Here is a 21,583-nt window from a genome sequence, read left to right as displayed (position 1 = left end):
CTATCTAAAGCCATATAAAATTGCCTCAAAAAAATGGCAGACCATCTGATACATCGTGGAACTTGAATCAAATAATCGACATAATACAAAGGAGTGAAAATAATGTGCTTCCCATCACTACTAAAGTGTGCAATTGTGGTGACTAATAACGAGGGGCACCTAACATCCTGTGCAACAAAAGAGGAAATATGTAGTTGTCCACCACACACCTGAATATCTATTGGATGAACTACATGAGGCCCAACATATATCTGAGAGTAGGCAAGTTGACTCTCCATTTCAACCTCATGGGGGATATCAGGGAACTGGGGAAAATCCTCCCCTCTCCTAGATAGGCTAGTGATAAAATATATATCATCCTCAGAGGGCCTACACCACACCTCAAGACCGACATGGAAACCCTGCTCCTATACAATCCACTGATGGAACTAATGCGCCAACAAGATAGAGTGTGCCTTTAGGGATGTAACCTCTTCATAGTAATTTAGGAGTCCTACATTCCTGAAGAGTGCTCAGGTCGTTGCATTAATAGGGCGAGGGTATAGACACCTCTCCCTCTCTCTGGCCTCCCATGGTCGGACCATATTGTATTGGTATTGATCCGAATGGAAAATGGCATCAACCCATGGTATTAATCCACCCATGGTATTGTAAGTGGCATCCACCCATGGTATTGTAAGTGACATCCACCCATGGTATTCATTCAGCCATGGAATTGACCCATGGTATTGTGACATCCATCCATGGTATTCATTCACCCTTCGAATTGACCCGTGGTATAATAAATATAAAGGCTACATTGTGGTGGACAATTTGTCCTTCTATAGATTGTTCGCCACAATGTAGCCTTTATAGTTATTATCAGTTTTAATACGACGGGTAAATTCCATGGGTGAATGAATACCATGGGTGGATGTCACAATACCACAGGTCAATTCCATGGGTGAATGAATACCATGGGTAGATGTCACAATACCATGGGTCAATTCCATGGGTGAATGAATACCATGGGTGGATGTCATAATACCATGGACAAATACCATGGGTAAATGAATACCATGGGAGGATGTCACTTAAAATACCATGGGTGGATGCCACTTACAATACCATGGGTAAATTCCATGGGTGGATGAATACCATGGGTTGATGCGATTTTCCATTCGGATCAGGTATGCCATTTGCTCTTGCTCATGTTGCTACTCCCTCTGCTGACGTCTCTCCTACATGATTGACATAAAATACATCAACCTCCTACATAAAATACAATTTTTTTTGTTAAATGAAAAATGTATTTATAAATATGGAAACATAACTTTTAATTTAAAAAATAAAATCCCCAGTTTTCCCAAAAAAATAGTAATGCACCATCTCAGGTGAACTTTGAAACACATACACATTGAAATCAATGCACACATACATTTGATGCACCGTGGTTAGTTCACATATCTAAATTTTCAATGTTATGTGTCTCATTTATGCATTGGTGCACACATATACCTTTTCGCACTTGTATGGAACATTCAGCTTATTGAACGTACCGAGATATATTTTTCAATATTGCTTTTACAATGCGCTTGGTAAATGTAAAAGCACCAGGCTTAACCTAAACATATAGGCATCGATGTACAATTTATAGCTTTTCTCGGTGCATTTTTATTTATGAAACACATTGAAATAATAACAGTGTGTTAGTTTCAAGCACATATGTGGTGCACCCTATAAACTACTATCATTGCAAGCCAAACATACTGAGCGCACCTCGAAGGATTTTATTTTTTTCAAAAACAATGGATATTTTGAGCTAATTTGCAATTTTAATCCGCTAAAAAAAATAAATTAGAGAAAACAAAATTCAAAACCATTTGAGAAAATTGGAAAGCCACACACTGAGCATGGTATGAAAAGATGGTGAGAAAGATAAGCACCAGTGTCAGGGTGCTTGCATGAAGAAAGAGTGGCACCAGTGCTTTAGATCTCCCCAGCACTATAGATGGTACAAATCAAATTTACGGCCAGTAGTTTTTTTTTACTTAACCCTCCTTCGATGTGTTATCATAACTGCACGATTACTTCAGATATCGAAGAGCACCGCTTTTTTTTAAATTAAAAAACATATAGTTATTCTTTTGTTAAGATGCCCCGATGGGGCATTCTAATACATGTACCACATCAGTGCTTTGTTGGACTATAGCATTGCATTAACAAAAAAAAGAAAACGCCTAATGATGCTCTTTAGAAGATGCACTGGTGCATTTTAATAGATTAACAACACCAGTGCTTTGGTTGAATATAACACCACATTTTTTTGAAAATTAGAAGCTATAACGGTGCTCCTTCTAGGTATGCACCGGGATGTTTTACTTCAAGAAGGGCATTAGTGCTTTAGGTGTATATAGCATTGAAAATTCTTAAAAGTTAACCTTTTTTTGGTGTTATTGATTAGTCAAGCACCGATGTGTTTTGCTATTTAGTTCACCGTGTTTTTTTTTATTTTATAGAAATGAATCTTCCATAGTGCACCATGTTTTATTTGGCACCGGTGCTTATATGGATAGTAATGCACTAGTGTGCTTGTATATTGTAGATGCATTGTAAAAAAAACTTCTCCGAAAACATTTGCCTCCCACCTTCGCTACAAACAATTTTTTGGGCTATTTTTATAAGGGCTTTCGCAAAAACCTCCGCTAGAATGTCTTTTCCTTGTAGAGTAGGCTAAAAATTAAAAACAATCAAGGAATCAAGCCATGAACTTAGTAAAGTTCCAATGGAGTTGTGTGTTCTTAAAGACACCATGTGAGAGCACAAGGAGACTGTGGGAGAGTGATACCCATAACTTTTTATAAATTTTGAAGAAACCTTAATGTACATTTGTATATAAGTGTACTTGAAGACTCCATTTTTTGTATCTATATTTCTTGGAGCCATAACTTTGAATCTTCATGTTTAACTTGTGTTGGAGCCTTAGAAGGGAAGTAGGATGGCATGAGGGACTCTAGTGAAGAGTAGTGGCTAGACTTATTTTGATTATGAAAGTTGAGGGGAATGAGAGTTGCTACTTGGAATTACTATAGGTTTTGTTAAGCTACAAAATTATTGAGTATTGATGTAAAATTTTGTACTATGTACATGTACACTGATATCATAGTTTCCACCACGAATGGTGCAAAATGTAGGAGGAGGAGAATGTAAGGCCCCAATTTGTAATCTTAAGATTAACAATGTATGTTTCTAAAATGATGTATGGCCATGGGCTAAGAAATGTAATATGTAAACCATATATATCAAATGTAATAAAAATAAAGTACATCATTGACCGTAATGGATAAGGATAGAGTCATGTGGGATGTTTCCACAAGAAAGGGGGTTTAAAAGGGGTCCACTTTAAAGTTATATATGTCTAATAAACCCAATCCTCCTTTCTAAATAATTTTTAGTAATGATCCTTCTAATTTTGTTTTTCGTTATTTGATAAACCTAGTCATTGAATGCGTGTAAGAGTTTTGGTCAGAAGGAAAACTCACATAGTTACTGAAAGCATGGGATAAGTGCAATATTTTTGGGAAGTGCAATACTTTTGTCTCAAACATGCATGGGAGAAAATGAAATTCAAATATGGAGATAGTTTAATGTTTACAACTAGGAGAAAGGAATAAAATACATACTTATGTGCTTGGAAGAGAAGTTAGTCATAGTGGGGTTGAAGATAACTTTGCTATAATTGAACAATACATATTATGTTTGTGAGTGATTTTATATTGAGGACATTACCCATGAGTAAGGGAAATTGTTTCTTATCAACTATACTTTGTGGAGTGACACATAGAGATATTTCCTGGCCAATTTAGGCTAGAGACCTCTAGGGAAGTGGAGTAGCTTGAGGGACACATAAGGGGATCCCATTACTTGGATTACACGGGTTGAGGGGAAAGAAAAAGTTTGTGGATGGGACTTCTTATAGGAATTATATTGATGTAATATTTTAGTAGTTATTGAGCTATGAGTTGACAATAACGTGCTATAGAAGACATCCTTTATTGTGGATTCATAGCATTGGCTTGGGGAAGACCTATTATGACCTGTTACTAAGAGAACTATAGAAACATAGTTTATGGTTGGGTAGAATATCTAGTGTGCGCATCCAATAGTGTGATTTATTATACGATAATTGTTCTTATTCACTATGTGGGTGGCCATAAAAATGTTGGATTTTAGCTGATGGCCATATTGAATGTGCTTTAATACTTCACAAAAATCCACCAAACCTTGAAGCAAACAATCACATGCATTATTTACTGCAATAAACGACTAATACATTTGATACTTAACACTCATACAAAGCACCGAAAACAATGGAAAAGGGTCCTCCATTTCAAAGACTACATACCTCTTCCACAAATAGGTAGGAAAAAAATTGTTCATCATCATAGGGCATGTCATAACTGTTGGAAGACAATCCAAATCAAAAAGAAATTAGTTGTGGGTAATATTCATAGCTCAATCCACCCTAATCCACTTTTCCAATCTATTTATATTGGTTACTCTTCATTGTTTTTAGATATATATTTTGAGAGATATTTGCATCTTTTTATTCACATTTATATTAGGATATTCCATTAAATAAATTGATTTTTTAATAATGTAACGTTTTTAACATATTTTAATTACAATATAATTTATATCACGAAGATAATAATTAATTTTCCCAATTATGTAAATTAACTTTGTTTTATAATTATTTTTAAATATAAGATTCAATATTTCTATTGATTTGTTTTTTTTTTGTAAATTTACTTCCAACTTGAAAAAAAATAAAACTTTCCATGGATAATCATATTCCGTTAATAATTTGTTTTTATTTTTATGCCCATAGACGTTTTCTTCGCTGGCTTGGGGTGGGAAAAAATTGTTCACCCTAGCCAATGGGAAAGCTTGGATTTCACCCTTCCAACCAATAAAATGTTTCCATATGTATGTCCCTCCAACCAATAGAATTTTACCATTTGTCCAAATTGTTTTCTACTACCTACCTATTTATGCAGCTCTCTACCCTCTACCATACCTGTGCCCTCCCTTCCACTTTTCATTTTCACGCCCTCCTCTTTGGCATGTTGTGCCCTTCTCCTTCATGTTGGTCAATCGAGCCCCCTCAGCAATACCTCCATCATTGAATTGCATTGAACCCCATCCACCATCTCCCTCACATGTCGTCATCGGCGTTAAAGAGCGTTGTTATTCACCGGCCATCTAAAAGGAGATTTATCAAAGTTACAGTTTTAGACTTGATATTTTCTTAGATAATATTGGGTGCATCCCAACACATAACAAATGATACGTGAGAATTGTTGTTGTTAGGGTATTGTTTGTTGATTGTGGTTGTTAAGAACATAAACATAGTAAGTGAGAGAAAAAAGAGTTCTACAGAGAAATGGGGGAAATATGGGGGATTTTTCAGTCATATTGATGAGTAAGCCTAATTTTATAGCCCATTCTATATTAGCATGGAGAGGTCTTCAACTTTTGCAGTTAAAGATGAGTCCAAAAATGTTCCAGCATATGAGGAGTCGGAGGAACCCATCTCATGCAGACCATCTATGGATGGAAGTGAAGACAACCCAAATTATTCCGATGTTGAAGATCAGTCATGGCATTCACAATATACTTCAAATGGAGGAACTTATGATGATGAATATGATTATTCTAATGCTTTTGATACTGATATTGTAGGAATTTCAGATCTCGCAAGGTGTTCTCTTTCCGATAGTTCCAATGTAGATCATGAGAAGGGTCCTGACCCGGAGGTGAAGGCACCATAAGGGAATGCACCTTCTGATCAAGGGATGAAATTGGACGGTATTGGGAGTCGGTATGAGAAGGAGTGTAGACTATGCCATATTACTCTGGAGACCAACAAAGAGGTAGGGGCATCTATTTTGTTGGGTTATTCCTACAAGGATGATTTGGCTGTTTCTCACAAGTAGTGTACAGAGGGCTGGTTCAAAACTAGGGGTAACAGGTTAGTTTTTTTCCCAGTGACCGTCTTTTTTAAATATCTATATAGTGATTTATTATTCGCTATAACACCATAGAATCAAATGCACGACTTGATTTTATGTGTGCCTATTCCCCTGTCATAGGTTTTATCTTATATTCCTATCTATATTACATAAACATGACCAGGTGACCTATTTTTCATTTTGTTCCTGTCTTGACACTAAATTAGTGCATTGTTGATCAATTTTGCATCTATAAAATATACCGAGGAAGGTGGGGTTTATGTTTCTTATCTCCAAAAACCCTCTAGCTCTACTTCTCACTCTGTTCCTACTTCTATTCCCTTTTCCAACTTCTGGTAACTTAGACACATATCACTGTTTGGTTGTGGGGCTCTTCTCATTAGTTGTTTGTGAAACAAAGGTAGCAATTTTGGAATGTTTTCAGGCTAATATTCTTCACATTTTTGACAAATTTGTCACCACAACAATATGAATGGTTTAAGTATAAATTATCAGTTTTATTTTCTAGAGCCTTGCTTCTTTTGAACAATTTTATCAATGTATTGTAAGAGCACATAGAGAAGCTTTCACAAATAAAACCACTTAAATGGTACTGCATGTGAATTCTAAAAATCGGTGTTTGGTAAGCATCGTATTAATTATAAATTTTTTGTTGGGTGTGGAGCCCGATTATCTTATATATTCAAAGGTATCACCACATTGGACCCCAGTTCGAAATGGGGCAGCAATGCCGCCCGTAAAATATTCGCTGCAGGGGGGGTCCAAGGCATGAAAAGTTGTAATTTCGTAGTCAATATGGGTCGTTCATTAGGTGGAGATCTGACGGTAGAAGTTATGTTTAATTTAGGGTTTTTTTTTCCCTAGAAGGAAACCCCTCACTATATATGAGGGAATTGTATTACGTCTATGTATATATGTATTCTGAGTGAGGAAGAGAGAGGAGATTGAGAGCGAAGAGGGAGTTACAACAGATCTATTGTAGGTTGTATCTCTTCAGTTTGCTGGATAATATAATAAAAGAAGGACTAGCTGTTTCTCCATGGATGTAACCCAAACTGGGTGAACCACGTATATTTGTTTCTCTCTTATTTTATGAATTTTCTGTGTTTATATTTCTTCAATACTTTATGTGTTCCATTGCTCTATAATATATAATTTTCTAACATTTTCTTACTTGTAATTAAGGCTAGTCATATGATTATTGTAGACAAGTTGCTTAAGCTGCCATCAAAATTCCTATTAAAAAGAGGCATTGGTCTTGTTATTATGTGCTGTTTGAATTATCGATGTACCCTGGCAGATCAGGCTATTTTAAGGTAATAAGGTTCTGTCTTTGGTTGGCCATATGTAATATGCAGTAGTCTTACTTTCATTTCAGCGTTCTTGCATCCCTTTTACTTTAGTTGTGAACCAAGCTAATGAGTAGAGAAAATGGTCTAAAAAGGAAATTAACACCTTAACTTATAAACCTTAAAAATTGCAAGTAAGTGGGGTTTAGAATCTAAATTTAATACCAGCTTGACAATTTTTTGTAGGTGGCAGCAGAATTAGTCCCATTGGAGGAGTATGAGTAAGTAGCTTTTAAATAAACCTTCATTATTGTTGGCCATACCTAGTATGTTCATCTCTATTATTTCTTAGCACCAAATTGCAATCAAAATTGGTTAGATCCCTTGGGCATGCAAAATTGCTGAGCATTATGATAAAACTTTCTATAATCACATTTTGACCCTGAATAAACAAAGGAAATGCTATGTTATCTAGATCTGCAACAAAATCATGAATTTTTGCCTCTTTTGTTTCCAAAATTGAAAATATGTAGCTAAACCTTTGTCCAGAACAAGAATATCATCTTCATTTTCTCCTTATATATTCTCAAGAGGGAAAGCCATAAATCTCTTTGGCTTTCCATATGTTGCTTGAGTCGATAGAATTTGGAGCCTCTAGAGTGACATGAAGGGACTGCATTCCTACTGATAACCTCATCCATCCTCTCTCGCTTTATTTTAATAGAAATTGTTAGGCTTTTTTTCTTCCCATTGGAATAAAAATTCCGAAGATACTCATCTGCTTTGAAAATTCATTATGACTGAGTTCAAACATGACTTTGAGAAATTTGTCGAGAATGGTATTCAGTTATGGTTGCCTTAGAGGATGCTTTATTCTTTGTATTTTGCGTGTTATACTTTTAACCAGCGAGAAATCCACAATACCATTTAAATAAGAAGAAATATAGCCGAAAACACAAAATTATCACATGAAATGAGAAAAACTACAAGGTATTTTATTATTCAGAAGTAGATTCAATGTTCACTTGCCTCTTCGAGGGGGAAACCTCGAATAGAGCAGAGATCAATTACAATAAGGCTCGATGATCTTTCCCTTACTAACTAAGACTATTTATAGTTAAATGACATCTAAAACCCTAAATACTATTGGTCCCTTGCATAACACTAGTTAACCACTTTATTTATTAACTATGGCCCATTTAGAACTAATTGTGGTCCCTTTTCTGCAATGCGGATCAACCACTTACAATTATTAAATCGGGATTTATTGACTTTCTATCTAGCTATGAATATGTCTTAGCCCATTGGGCTTATTACATAAGTAAAGGGGTTAGGGTTGGACCCTAACATGCCCTCCCCCATCAAAAGCAGCCTTGTCCTCAAGGCTAAAGCTGCAGAAACTGCTAAAGAATATTGGTTGGTTCCCAGGTCACATATTCTGGAGAGGTGTCTTTCCACTTGATGAGGACTTTTTTGATTTTGTTGCCACAAATATGTCATTCACAAGTATCGAGGGCCTGTTATGGTCGGAGCCAAAGTGAGCCTTCCTCATCCAGTTCAGCTAAACTTGTTTGAACTCTACAGTTGTTCCCCACCACTTTCTTGAGGCATGATACATGGAAGACCAAATGGATTTTTGAAGTAGCTGACAAGGCTAGTTTGTAGGCAACTTATCCTATGCGCTGAAGTATCTAGTAAGACCCATAAAATTTTGGTGCTAGTTTCTAGCAACCCTTTCCTTTGAAATATTTTTACTTATATGATTGAAGTCGGAGGAATACCTGATCACCATCTTAAAATGAGCACTCAAAATGATGTTGGCCAGCCTATTGCTTCAATCAGTTATGAGCCTAATGTGGATTCCCTTGAGATGAGCAATCATGGTGGCATGATTCTATAGGAGTTGTTCAACTGCTTGTACTTTAGAACATTCAGGGATATAAGAAACAAGAAAAGGTGGGAGTTGGCCATATACTACCTCATATGGAGTCATCTTGGTGGCTTCATGATAGGTAGTATTATACCACCATTCAGCTAAAGGTAGCCACAATACCCATTAATGTTGCTTGTCTAAAGTGAAGCATCTCAGATAGGTATCCTAACATTTTTTGAATACTTTTGTTTAACCATCAGTTTGGGAATGATAGGAAGTACTTAGTTGGAGTTACGTGCTCTATATTTTGAAACGTTCCTGCCAAAATTTGGTGGTAAAAGTGGGGTTGCAATTAGACACAATGGAATTCGGCATGTCGTGTAGTTTCAAGATCTAGTACAAGAAAAATGAATCCACCAAAGTGGGGATAAATGGGTGCGTTAAAGTGCAAAAATGAGCATATTTAGAAAGCTTGTCAACAACCACCATGATGATTGATGTGTTGCCTAACGTTGGGAGACCAGTGATGAAATCAATGGAAACATATGTCTAGACAAAAGTAGGGAGTGGGAATGGTTGTAAGGTTCCCGGTAAATTGATTGTTTCCCCTTTGTTTCATTTGCACACATAACATTCATCTACAAAAGTAAGAATGTTGTTTTTCATGCCAATCCAAAAGAAAGAACGACATGCATGAGCATCAGTCTTCTGAAATCCTGAATGTCCTGCAATTGGAGATGAGTGTAGCTCGTCCAAGGTGTGGGTTTTGAGGGTGGAGTTCGGGGATATCACTATTCGATCCTTCTAGCAAAGAATATCATCCTTCCAAGAGTATTCTATTGAGGAATTAGGATATTCTCTTAAGTTATTAATTAGTTTGGAAAGAGAGGTGTGGTAGAAACATTCCTTGCAGGCCTCTTAATTCCAATCTGGTATTCGTAAAGAGATTAATAAAAGGGTTCTCTCATCCTCAAAATGGCATGATAAAGCATCATACACTACATTTTCGTTCCATTTACTGTAAATTATCTCGTAATCATATCCCAACATTTTGGCAAGCCATTTATTTTGTTGTGGCGACAATAGAAGTTGCTTTAGAAAATATTGTAGGTTTTGATGGTCCGTGAGGATTTGGAAACATCACCCCAATAAGTATGGATGCCAGGTGTCTACTAGATGTCATATGATAATCATTTCTTTTCATAAGTAGATTGACCCGGATTTTTGACACTGATTTTTTAACTGGTGAAAGCCAATGGTCTACCTTCCTGCATTACTACAACACCAATACCTGTACCTGAACTATCACAATCAATCACAAAATTTTTGGTGAAGTCAGGTAGGGCCAATATGGGAGTGGAGAATGTGGCCTGTTTGAGAGCCAAAAAGGCCTGCTGATTTGCATCAGTCTAGAGAAACAAATTTTACTTGAGAATATTAGTGAGGGGTATAGCAATGCGTCCATAATTACAGACAAATTTGCGATAATAGCAAGTGAGACCCAAGAATCCCCTCAAACTCTTCAAGATTTTTGGTTGGGGCCAATCTTGAATTGCCTGAATCTTTTTCAGATCAAACCTCACTCCTTCATGACGCAAAATATGTCCCAAATTATAGACTTCTTCCATGACAAAAGAGCACTTGGATAATTTTACAAATAATTTGTGATCTCAAAGCAGTTTCAATATTTGGTCTACATGTTGGAGGTGTTTGTCCCAAGTTATGATGTAGATGAGAATGTCATCGAAGAATACCAAGATCTGGTCTACATGTTGAAGATGTTTGTCCCAAGTTATGATGTAGATGAGAATGTCATCGAAGAAGACCAAGATCTGGTCTAAATGTTGAAGATGTTTGTCCCAAGTTATGATGTAGATGAGAATGTCATCGAAGAATACCAAGACAAAATTTCAGAGATATGGTTTCAGAAGGTGGTTCATGAGGCTTTGAAAAATAGATGGAGCATTACAAAGACCAAATGGCATGAGCAGGAATTCATAATGTACTTCATGAGTTCTGATGACGGTCTTGGGAATGCCTACTTCCTTCATGAGTATTTGGTGATAGCCCGAGTGGAGGTCTAGCTTGGTAAATAATTTAGCACCATGCAGTTCATCAAGTAGATCATCAACAACTAGAATAGGAAATGTGTCTTTGATAGTGAGCTTGTTAAGGGCCTGAAAGTCTGTACACATGTGCCATTCTCCATATTTATTTAGAACCATAACCACTGGAGATGAATAAGGGTTGATGCTGGGACAAATAACACTGGCTTTGAGAAGCTCCTTGATGATATTTTTAATTTTATTCTTTTGGGAAAAAGGATATCGATGTGGGTGGAAATTAGGCAGTTGGGAACCCGAGACCAAAGGGATGCTATGATCATGTTCAACCCTAGAGGGTGGAAGTTATTTAGGGTTTTCAAATCGCCTTTGGTGGTGATCTAATAATTATTGCTTCTTCCTCAAGAACCTCAAGTGATGGAGCTTCATCTGTTGAGCTGTTATCAGTAGCATCAATTTGAAATAATTTTAGTTCCTTGCATTTATGTCCATGGGAGTACTTGTCATCATAGTAGTAGCACAATCCTTGTTTCCTTCTTTCGTCCATTTCCACCAATGACACCTTTTGAACCTTAAGTGTTTGGGTGGGGCCCTAAGCCTGGGTGGGACGTGCCTTGGTGATGAAATTTGGATGATTGGAATGGGAATTTAAGGAAATTTCCACATCTAAGGCCTTGCGGCATGCGTCCAACCAAGTAGCTGGGTGGTGCATCTGGACATGGGCTTATATGGTTTCTTTTAGGCCACTAATGAAATATTCCAAGTAGAAGTCATCTCCTATACTGTCATTTCTGATGGCCAATTATTCAAAGGCTACAATGTAGTCCTTTACTGTAATTGTTTGTTAGATCTTAGTGAGACAACCCAAAGAATTAGATTCCCGGTCAAAGTGATCACATATGGCTTTTGAGAACATGTTCCAAGTTTCTCTCCATGGATAAAATTTCTGATGCCACTGCCACCATTGCCATCTCTCTTGGTCCAAGTAAAGGGATCCCACATGTAGTTTAGTTCCATCTTCGCAGATATCATTAAGGGAGAAATATTATTCCATTTGTGCTACCCATACTGCAGGGTTAGAGCCATCAAATTTGTACATGTCCAGCTTGGGTGTCTGGTGGTTGGAAGAGTGGTGATTTCCATGGAAGTGAATGTGATGGTTGGATTCTCCTTCTATGTGTGCATCAACACTAGGCTCCTCCCTATGAGACATTTTTATAAGGGTTGTTAGTTGTGAGAGTTGTTTCGTAATATTCTCCTCGAATGCGTCGAATATTTTATCAAGGTGGTCAACCCTCTTGAATGCATTTTCTGCAGTCATAACTTGAGATATGGTACCTAACATACGCCAAACCTGATCAATTTTTTGAGCTTACTTAAGAGTAGTCTGCTTGGAAAGATGACAAGCTCGAGAGTCTAATGGCATGGGTCACTTAAAGTCATGTTGGGAAAAAATTTGGGACCGCCGAAAAATTAGGGGCTTATAAGCGAATGGTACCACTACAACCCATTCATCGTCTTGAATATTATGGGCTAAGTCTCTTGAAAGTGTCATGGAATGGTCTCAAGCTCTTTTTTTACTCTGAAAGGAATTTTTCTCCCCATTCATCAATACTGCAGTGGCTGAATTCTAGAAATCTTAATATTGCCTAATGTCTTGCAAAAATTGGGCCTGAACTATAGTAACATAAACCCCAAGGTCTTAGCACTATCTAATGTGTTGCGACGATCTAATCTGGACTATGGCAGCCAAAACCATCACTACATAAAGAGTTTGACCTGCACTATGAAAACAATAACTACTTAATATGAGTTGTATGGCGGCAACAGAACCCCAACTGCTGTTTCTAATATGGAAGATAAGGTAGAGGGTGGTCTTCATATAGTGGAGGGAACTATGAGCTCAAAGGAGTCTCAAGTGCTACATGTCAAAATATACGCAGGGGTCCAACAATAGTATTGGGACCAATATTTTAGGGCGCTAACTAAGGAGGATCCACAACACCCTTAGTTGTACAACCCAACTACCCTATTCTATGTGCGAGTAATTGCCCCGAGTGTTATTCTTAGCATATTGTAGTAGCAATATGGTCAACGACTTATCTAAGTTTAGGTTTCAGGAGATCTTAGGGAGCTTCTGATATACCCAAGGTTACATGGAAGTGTAGTCTCTGCACAATTTTGTCTGATGCGCTATTACTGGAAGGGGTGCCCACAGGGGTTACAGGGGAGTCCAACAAGCGTGACCACCTCTTTTAGTTCTTACATGCATGCCTCCCCAAATCCGTATGTTTATGCGCTCAGCGATAGATCACGTGGTTTAAAGACTTTGGAAGACATCTCTAGCCTAAAAAAACATTGTGTGAAAATTGGAGGTACAACTGGCCCCGGAAAGTGCTCTGATACCACCTGTTATAATATTGACTTGCAAGAAATCTAGAATACCATAAATATGAATAAATATAGCCCAAACGCACAGAATTATCACATGAAATAAGAAAAACTACAAGGTGTTTTATTTTAGAAGCATATTCAACATTCACTTGCCTCTTCGACGGGGAAACCTCCAACAGAACATATCTCCATTACAATAAGACTTCATGATATTTCCCTTACTATCTAAGACTATTTATAGCTAAATGACATCCAAAACCCTAACTACTAGTGGTCCTTTGCATAACATGGGTTAACCACTTTATTTATTAACTATGGCCCATTTACAACTAACTTTGGTCCCTTTTCTCTAATGTGGATCAACCACTTAAAATTATTAATGCAGGATTTATTGATTGTCTAACTAACTATGACTCTGAGTCGGCGCATTGGGCTTATTACATAAATAAAGGGGTTAGGGTTGTACCCTAACATTGAGGGAGTGGAGATCTATTGAATATCTGTCAAAATCAATGAAATTTTTTGGGCTTTGTTGTGCACAGAATGGTGCATCCATTCTCCTCTTGTATGCATACAATAATTCTTTGGTGTGGGATTTGAACTTAGGGAAAGAGAAAACTATTGTACAACTATTTGTTAATCTCTATCAATGGTGTTCTCCTAAATTGCAACATTTGCTGCTATTTCTAGAGGTTGGTAGTATTCCTTGATGTGTAACATATTATATAAGCAGAACCTCCTCTCCTCTGTGCACTCCTTTGTTACAACTTCTTTTACTAGAAGGTGTTATACTCATTTTGCTACCATCTGAATTCAAATGTCTATCTCATGGATATGCGATTATGATATTCATTGTCTTGTTGTTGCTTCAATACTATTTTATATTTGGCCAAAGGCATTAATTTCACACTCAAGACAGTACTTGTGTGCACCATGTGCCTGAGCACATAATCTAATCAACAGTAATGCAGAGGGTGGATATAAAAAATTCTAAATTTCTGCCATAATTATGGTTGAGTTCTTATAATTATTGAAGGCCCTGGTTTATCATACTAATTAGCATGAGAATGTAGAGGTCAGTCTTTAATGGGACATTTTATTAGGATATTTCTTTCTACGAATTTTTATATCAAAATTTTGGTTCATTACGATTTGCATGGGTGGGTTTCTCAACATTGAAGGTAAAATTGTCTTTTACGATTTATCTATGAGAAACTTCATACGATTGATTTTGATGATATATTTGCGTCTCAACTATATTTTGTGGCACCCTCCTTTGTTCCATAATTTGGTGGTTTCACTCTCTTCTTCACAATCTCTTTGTCTGCTTAATTATCAACAACCTTGTCTTATTCTCTGTATATTCCTCCCCTCTTTGTTTTTCATTACCTTGAACAAGCTATGCCACCATTTACAAAATGTTGCAAGTGCCCACATGTGATCTTTGAACTTATAAGGTATTTATCTTCGGAACATGCTCTTTATTTTAAATAAAATCGGACTTTTATGGAAATCATCAAAATTTATACGAAATATGTTTATTGTACATTTAACCATCAACCAAGATTCAATACTAAAACAACCATGGCTATCCTTCTAACTAGTTTCCTTTTTCCATTCTTCTTGCTTGACATTGTAGTCAATTTGTCCTCTTACAAGTACCTTCCAATCTCAACATTATCATCTCGGACTACTCCAATGATAACTTAGAATTGCTAGTGCCATTAATTTAGGGAGACCTCAGTCTTCTTCATCTTATGTTCTTTTCCTATAGCCTTAAGGTTTTCACCTTCATTCTATCCCTCTCATATGTATTTTCTTCAACTTTATTATTGACTTCAGCTTTATTACTGCAATCTTATAACTCTGTTCAAGTACAACTCAAAAAATCTAGTGGAGAAGACATTTACGATATCAAGTTTTGAGGCGAAGTAGAGGTGGTTTCCAACGATGATCAAATCAGTGATGTTATTAATTCACCTAGTTGGTAATGCACTCATGTGAGACATTTATGCTATATCGACTTGTTTTCCCTATTGTCACTCACTAGCAAATGAATTTTTAGTTATCCAAAGTGAAGAATAAAAACCAATATTGAAGCCATATTTCAAGCCACATAAGCTCTCAAAAATAAATCAATCCCTCTCCATTGAATAGTTCTTGGAATAAGATTTCTAGTGCTATATGGAAGTCCCAAAATGGACTTCTGGATCAAAAGATATGGCTTGTTGAAGTTAAGGGGTTTTTAGCCTTTGAAAGGAAGGAAAGAAGAGTAGGCAACGGAGGTTTGATATTGCAAATCATGGATCAGTGGGTCTAGGCAGTGGACGAGGAAATCAGAGGTTTGGGATAAAACCAGTGATCACCCCTATAGCAAATTGGCGATCAACGGGTCCAGGCATATCGACAATCGGTGGGTCCAACAGACCACTCTTAAGAAATTGCGTGGGAATACGTCGATGGTGTTAAAGCACCAGCGAGGGCCGATTGAGATTAACAAAGGAAATCAGTTGCAAAACCAGAGAAGGATGGGCCTTTTTTATCTCCTCCAAACAGGGCACGTGGCGAAATACTATTGGTCCCGATAAACCCATGTGGGAGTTGATGTTATCATGACGTGGCAGTATAAAGGACACATGGCATGTTGATCTGGCATGTTGAGGGTCCTATGAAGGAACATCCAAAATACATGTGTCACCACTCACGAGGTGACACGTGGAAAAGGATGACGTCATCTCGCAGATCAACTATTGAAGGATGAGGAAAATCACAGTATCAAGTTTAAACCTCTGGTTGAAGGGCTTCAACAAGGGGGTTAGCTGCGATCACATACGAAGTTAAAGATCCAAGGGCTTAGCACAGAGGTGATTGGCAACTGACGATCGCAAGTATCAAAGGGTGCAACCAAATGCAGTGTCATGAAATCGCCAAATGCCGATAACACTAAAATGACCGATTGTGATTTAACAAAGGTTTGCAGCGAAAAACCAAGGGTAGGCGGACCCTTTCTCTCTCCTCTAGAGGGCCACATGGAAGAATACTATTGGTCCCGATAAACCCACATGGTGGCTAACGTCATGATGATGTGGCAGTATGGAGATGACGTGGCAGTATGGAGGACACGTGGCATGTAGATTTGGCATTTTTCAGGGCCAAAATAGGGTGACACGTAAAAATATCACGTCATCTCACAAATCGGTGATCGGAGGTCTCTGCTCATCGTATATCGCAATCGCAAGGGTTAAGAGGTTGCAAAACTAAAGGCATGGATTAGAGAAAAGAACTAATTATCGATCCCCAATATAAGGCTAAGCACCAAGTCACTAGCCCCGATCATATGAGAAGGAATGCAAAAAGGGGCTAAATCATAAGGGGCCTAAAGATCCCGGAACTTGCATGTTTTGTAAATGTGTTTAGTGTAAAGGGCTAATAATGAGAACCCTCAATTCAGCGTTAAGGTAGTATTACTGGGCATAGCATGGCTCTGATAGCATGATACATGAAGTTAAAGGGACAAATGTGTTTAGTCAATTTAGTGTCTTAAATTGCTTGCATAGATTATCAGCTGAGGTTTGTAAACCGATGAAGTGTGGTGCACTATATGTTCTTTGTTAACCTTTTTCTTACTTCATTGTTTTGTAATTTATGTTGTTTTTGGGGGGTTTCTGTTCTCTGATGTCTAATAATATTCAACCTAAAACTATGAGAAGATTTAAGTGAGTCTAATGAATTTTAAGAAGGAAGAAAAGGAGATGTTCCTAAGTCAATCTAATTTTCATAAAAATAAACTAAGAACTATTAGCTAGTTAGAACCAAGTTTGGGAAACAATGAATCTATCTTATCTTATATCCTAATCCATGGATCTAATTCTTAAAACCAAGAATGAAACTACAATGCTTGTTTGAAGTGAAGGCAGAAAATGAAATCAACTAAAGTACTTCTGGTTACTTTAGCATTCAATTATGAATTATGATCTTCTTGAGATGGAGTATAAGCAACTTTCTATACTCTAACTTCTAATGTCCTAGAAAAATAAGCAGAGTATGCATAGAAAAAAACCTAATGTATTCTTAGCTACTCCAACATTCAATTGGGAAGTGTGACCTTCTTGAGATGGTGTTAAGTCACCAATTATACTTAATGATTTAGAAAAATAAGTAAAGCATGCAGAAGGTAACTCAGTAATTGCATTCACTAAACATTCAATCATTCAATTTTGGATTATGATTAAATCAATCTCCTTGAAATGATTATTGGGAATATCCGTAATGCAACTAAGTGAGGATCTTAAAGAAAAAAGGTGAAAGCATGTAAAACTAACTGTAAACAACTAATGTATTTTTGACTTTCTCCAACATTCAAATGTGAAGAATTACTTCTCTTGAAGTGTTGTGCAAGAAATCAATTATACCTTACTTCCTATGTTCCAAGGAAAATAACAATCTACTGAGTAAATTCAATCACAATACAAATTAGACATTTAACCATTTAGTTTAGGATCATCATCATCTTGAAATGGATTTTGAAAACATCCATTAACACAATTAATTGACAATTCCGTTCTAAGAAAATGAATGACAAAATGGTAAGAAAACTAAGCAACTGTGTATTCATATTACTTCAATCTTGATTTGTTTAAAAAAAAAAAGTTGTTTTTCTCCATGAAATATCTTAGAAGAACAAGGTTGCACAATTGTGATTTATCACTATTCTATTGATCAAAAACTAGAATGAAATATTATCCTAATTAGAAAATAGATTTGTTGAAAACAGAGTAATGGAAATTGAACTAAAAACAATAAATGAAAAAAAAACCTCCTCCAGTGCAGGGGCCCTTTGCAACTGATTTGGATGGACTGCTAGCTAGTTAAGGATGCTCTTTAAACAATCATTTGTAGCACGAACTTTATATTATGATAAAATGAAGTCTGAATTGTTTCTCGGTTCTATGTAACTGATATTTAAAGGAAGATAACATAACTATTTGTGAGATAAACTTGCTACAGGTGTCTAATTCGAATTAGATTTGCAATAGGACTGTTGGACTCTTGATTTCCTAAGAAAGAGAAAATCAAGAGTCCTACTGCTTCCAAATAACGTATTTTGACACCATATTTGACCATGATCTTAGGCTTGCTTTTCTGTCGATCTAGACTGAGTGAATAGGATAGAATCCATGTGGAGATTATTCTAGAAATTCCCATGTGGCCCAATTCTTCATTTGACACCTGGAACCTGCCAAACCATGAGAGTAGCTACGAAATCCACAGTTAGCTGTAGAATAGGCTGCGTTCTGTAGCTAAATTTCAAAAATCTACTCAAATAGCAAGAACATGAAAATATAATATGACAATCATTTTAATGCTTTCCTTAAGACAAAACTTAGTATTTATCATTGATTGGGCTCTGTAATCTTATGAGAAAGTGAGGGAAAATGGTGAAAAAAATTGTTAAGGAGAGGGTAATTTTAAGGTTCAACAACATGAATCGGTAGTTATGTTCTGAATATGTTATGGCCGTTATGAGTGATCACTTTTGCTTCTTGTAAAAGAATAAGTGAAACTGTTAAGACCGAAAGCAACAAGGAACTGGCCGAGAGAGAATGAGGCATGATGTAGCTGAAACTCGATTGGACCAGAGGCCGGGAAAGAGAGTGGAGTGGATATATTTTCTACAAGACCATCATTTTAGTTCACTTGTTAATTATGTTTTGTTGTTTTTGATTGATATTGCTATTTTGTTTTATTTTCAAGAAAAGCATCTTTCTATTGTAATAATTGGAGGTGACATAGCCAGCACACCGAGACAGCTAGTCATGTAGGCCGATGGAAGCTCTAGCTTGAGATATTTTGTAATGTTCATGTTCTCCCTCTCCTTATAAAAGGGAAGAAGAAACAGTTAAAAATGGTTTTGAATTCTAAAGAGAAAACTACATGTTATTTTTGAAACTGTATGACTTCCATATTTGCATATTTCAAGATATAAATGAAATAGTGGTGATTCCAACCTTCAAGTACTACAGTATGTTACCTCTTATGTTAAATCCCATTATGTTTATTATAGATTTGTATTTACATATGTGTATAAAATTTATATGATGTCTCTGGTTTCCTGGATATCATATGAGACACATAAAATCTAGATGTTACGAGGCACTGGACTTCTAAGAAATCTGAGGTTGTCTCTAGAAGTGAATACATATTTTAGTGTTATTTCTGGTGAAGGTATTGAAGGATTTCCCCCCTGAGATATGACAAGTTAAGCACCCTTTGTGTAGGTGAGAAAAGAAGTTCTGTGTGCATCCTCATCACCTTGGATGCTCCATGAATCTCATTATCATTTATTATCCCGAATTTTAGAAAGCCTCACACTCGCTTAAATACCTCTCAACAGAAAACCTCTTCTGTATCTGAACCAGAGAAATTAATTTTCAAGAGAGTCTGGAAGGAGAAAAATCCTACTACCAGTACTACTGTCTCATCATTCTTTGAAGCTTCCTCCTCCAACTCCCAACATGTTGTCATCCACTGCTCATATTTTACTCCTAAGTTCCTTACATACCCTGAAGAAGATGAGCTAGAGCATCGTGCCACAAAATCAGAGATCGAAGAGAAAGAAATCTCATTTATGACTCCTTTCATTTCATTCTCTCTTCCTCCTGAGATTGAAAAAAGTAAATTTATCCTCAATAATTGAAATATCCACTATACACTAAGTCACACTACTCTCAGCCTAGTTACTCCAACCACTTTGGTTTTGGCCCAAGTTCCTCCTGTAAATCTTAATCCTCCCCCATTAATCTAGATGGTTGTTCGAGGTTTCTTACTGAATAAATATGTCCCTCTTGATTTACCTCGATGCCTAAGTGCTATGCCTCAGGACTACCTAAATCTTTTGCCTAGGTTTAATGGGGAAGATGAAAACACTACTTAGAGACACATTGAAACCTTTTGTGCTTTTTCTAAGAATCTAAATGTAGAAAAAATGGATGTGGACCTGAGACTCTTTATGCAATCCCTTGATGGAGAAGCCAGAAAATGGTTTAAAGCCCTACCTAATGCATCCATAACCACCTAGGAAGAACTTGAAAAATCTTTCACATAAAAATGGGGTGAAAAGAGAGATCATGAGCATTTCCTCACAGAGTTCAATGCTATAAGGAAGAAGCCGGAAGAGGATATTTCAGAATTCATAAAAACGTTCAATAAGCAGTATAATAACCTACTTGTTGAGATAAAGCCTCCTCAAGCTATTTCTCATGTAGTATTTGTGGGATCCTTTCAGTCCGAATTTGGCTTTACCCTAAGGGAGAGGAAGTCTCATATTTTGCATCAATTCCATGTTGATTCTCTTGAGGTGGAAGAAAATTTCAGCTCGGCATGGAAGTCAAGAGGAAAGAATGAACCTACTGAGAAGAAAAAGGGGAAAAAGGAACTTCCTCCTTTGTTCAAGCTAAAGAATAACCAAATTTGAAGTGGGAATAAATGGATAAACTCATTAAGAGTCTACCTCATAAGGTGGTGAAGCTTGAGCTTGAGAACAAGAGTCTCTCAAAACAAAATCCTCAATGTAACAACCGAGGTTATAACCCACAATACAGAAGGCCACCAATGCAAATACTTCAAAGGGAAAGAAGAGATCAATTCGATCAAATCCCTCCTCCTCTATATATAGAATATTATCTAGATGAACAATCACTGGATACACTTGAAATGTAGGGAAACTTGTATTCATCCTTCACTGAAGAGGAACATGAAAACATGGCTCACCATGAGATGTGCCATGATATATAAGTAGTAGTAAATGAGGAAGACATAGGGGATTATTGTAAAGAATTTGCAGATTTCATTCAAGCATAGATACATCGAAAGTATGACCTCAGATCTTCAAAAAATAGGTCAAGGGAACCTGAAAAACAAGAGGAAACTGCTCCCAAAAATGTTCCCCTA

The 21,583-nt window shown here is 36.7% G+C and overlaps 1 pseudogene; it reads left to right on the top strand.

Moving 5' to 3' along the window:
- Window positions 1–5,498: 5,498 nt before the first annotated feature.
- The window catches only part of LOC149171035 (uncharacterized), a 29,026-nt pseudogene continuing 12,941 nt past the window's right edge, over window positions 5,499–21,583 (top strand).

The sequence above is a fragment of the Pinus tabuliformis genome, chromosome 4_2, assembly GCF_031772625.1.
Source record: "Pinus tabuliformis cultivar Carrire ecotype Pingquan chromosome 4_2, CPIR1, whole genome shotgun sequence".
Lineage (NCBI taxonomy): Eukaryota > Viridiplantae > Streptophyta > Pinopsida > Pinales > Pinaceae > Pinus > Pinus tabuliformis.
The sequence above is the reverse complement of the archived record's forward strand: the minus strand, read 5'-3'. Positions and strand labels throughout refer to the sequence as shown.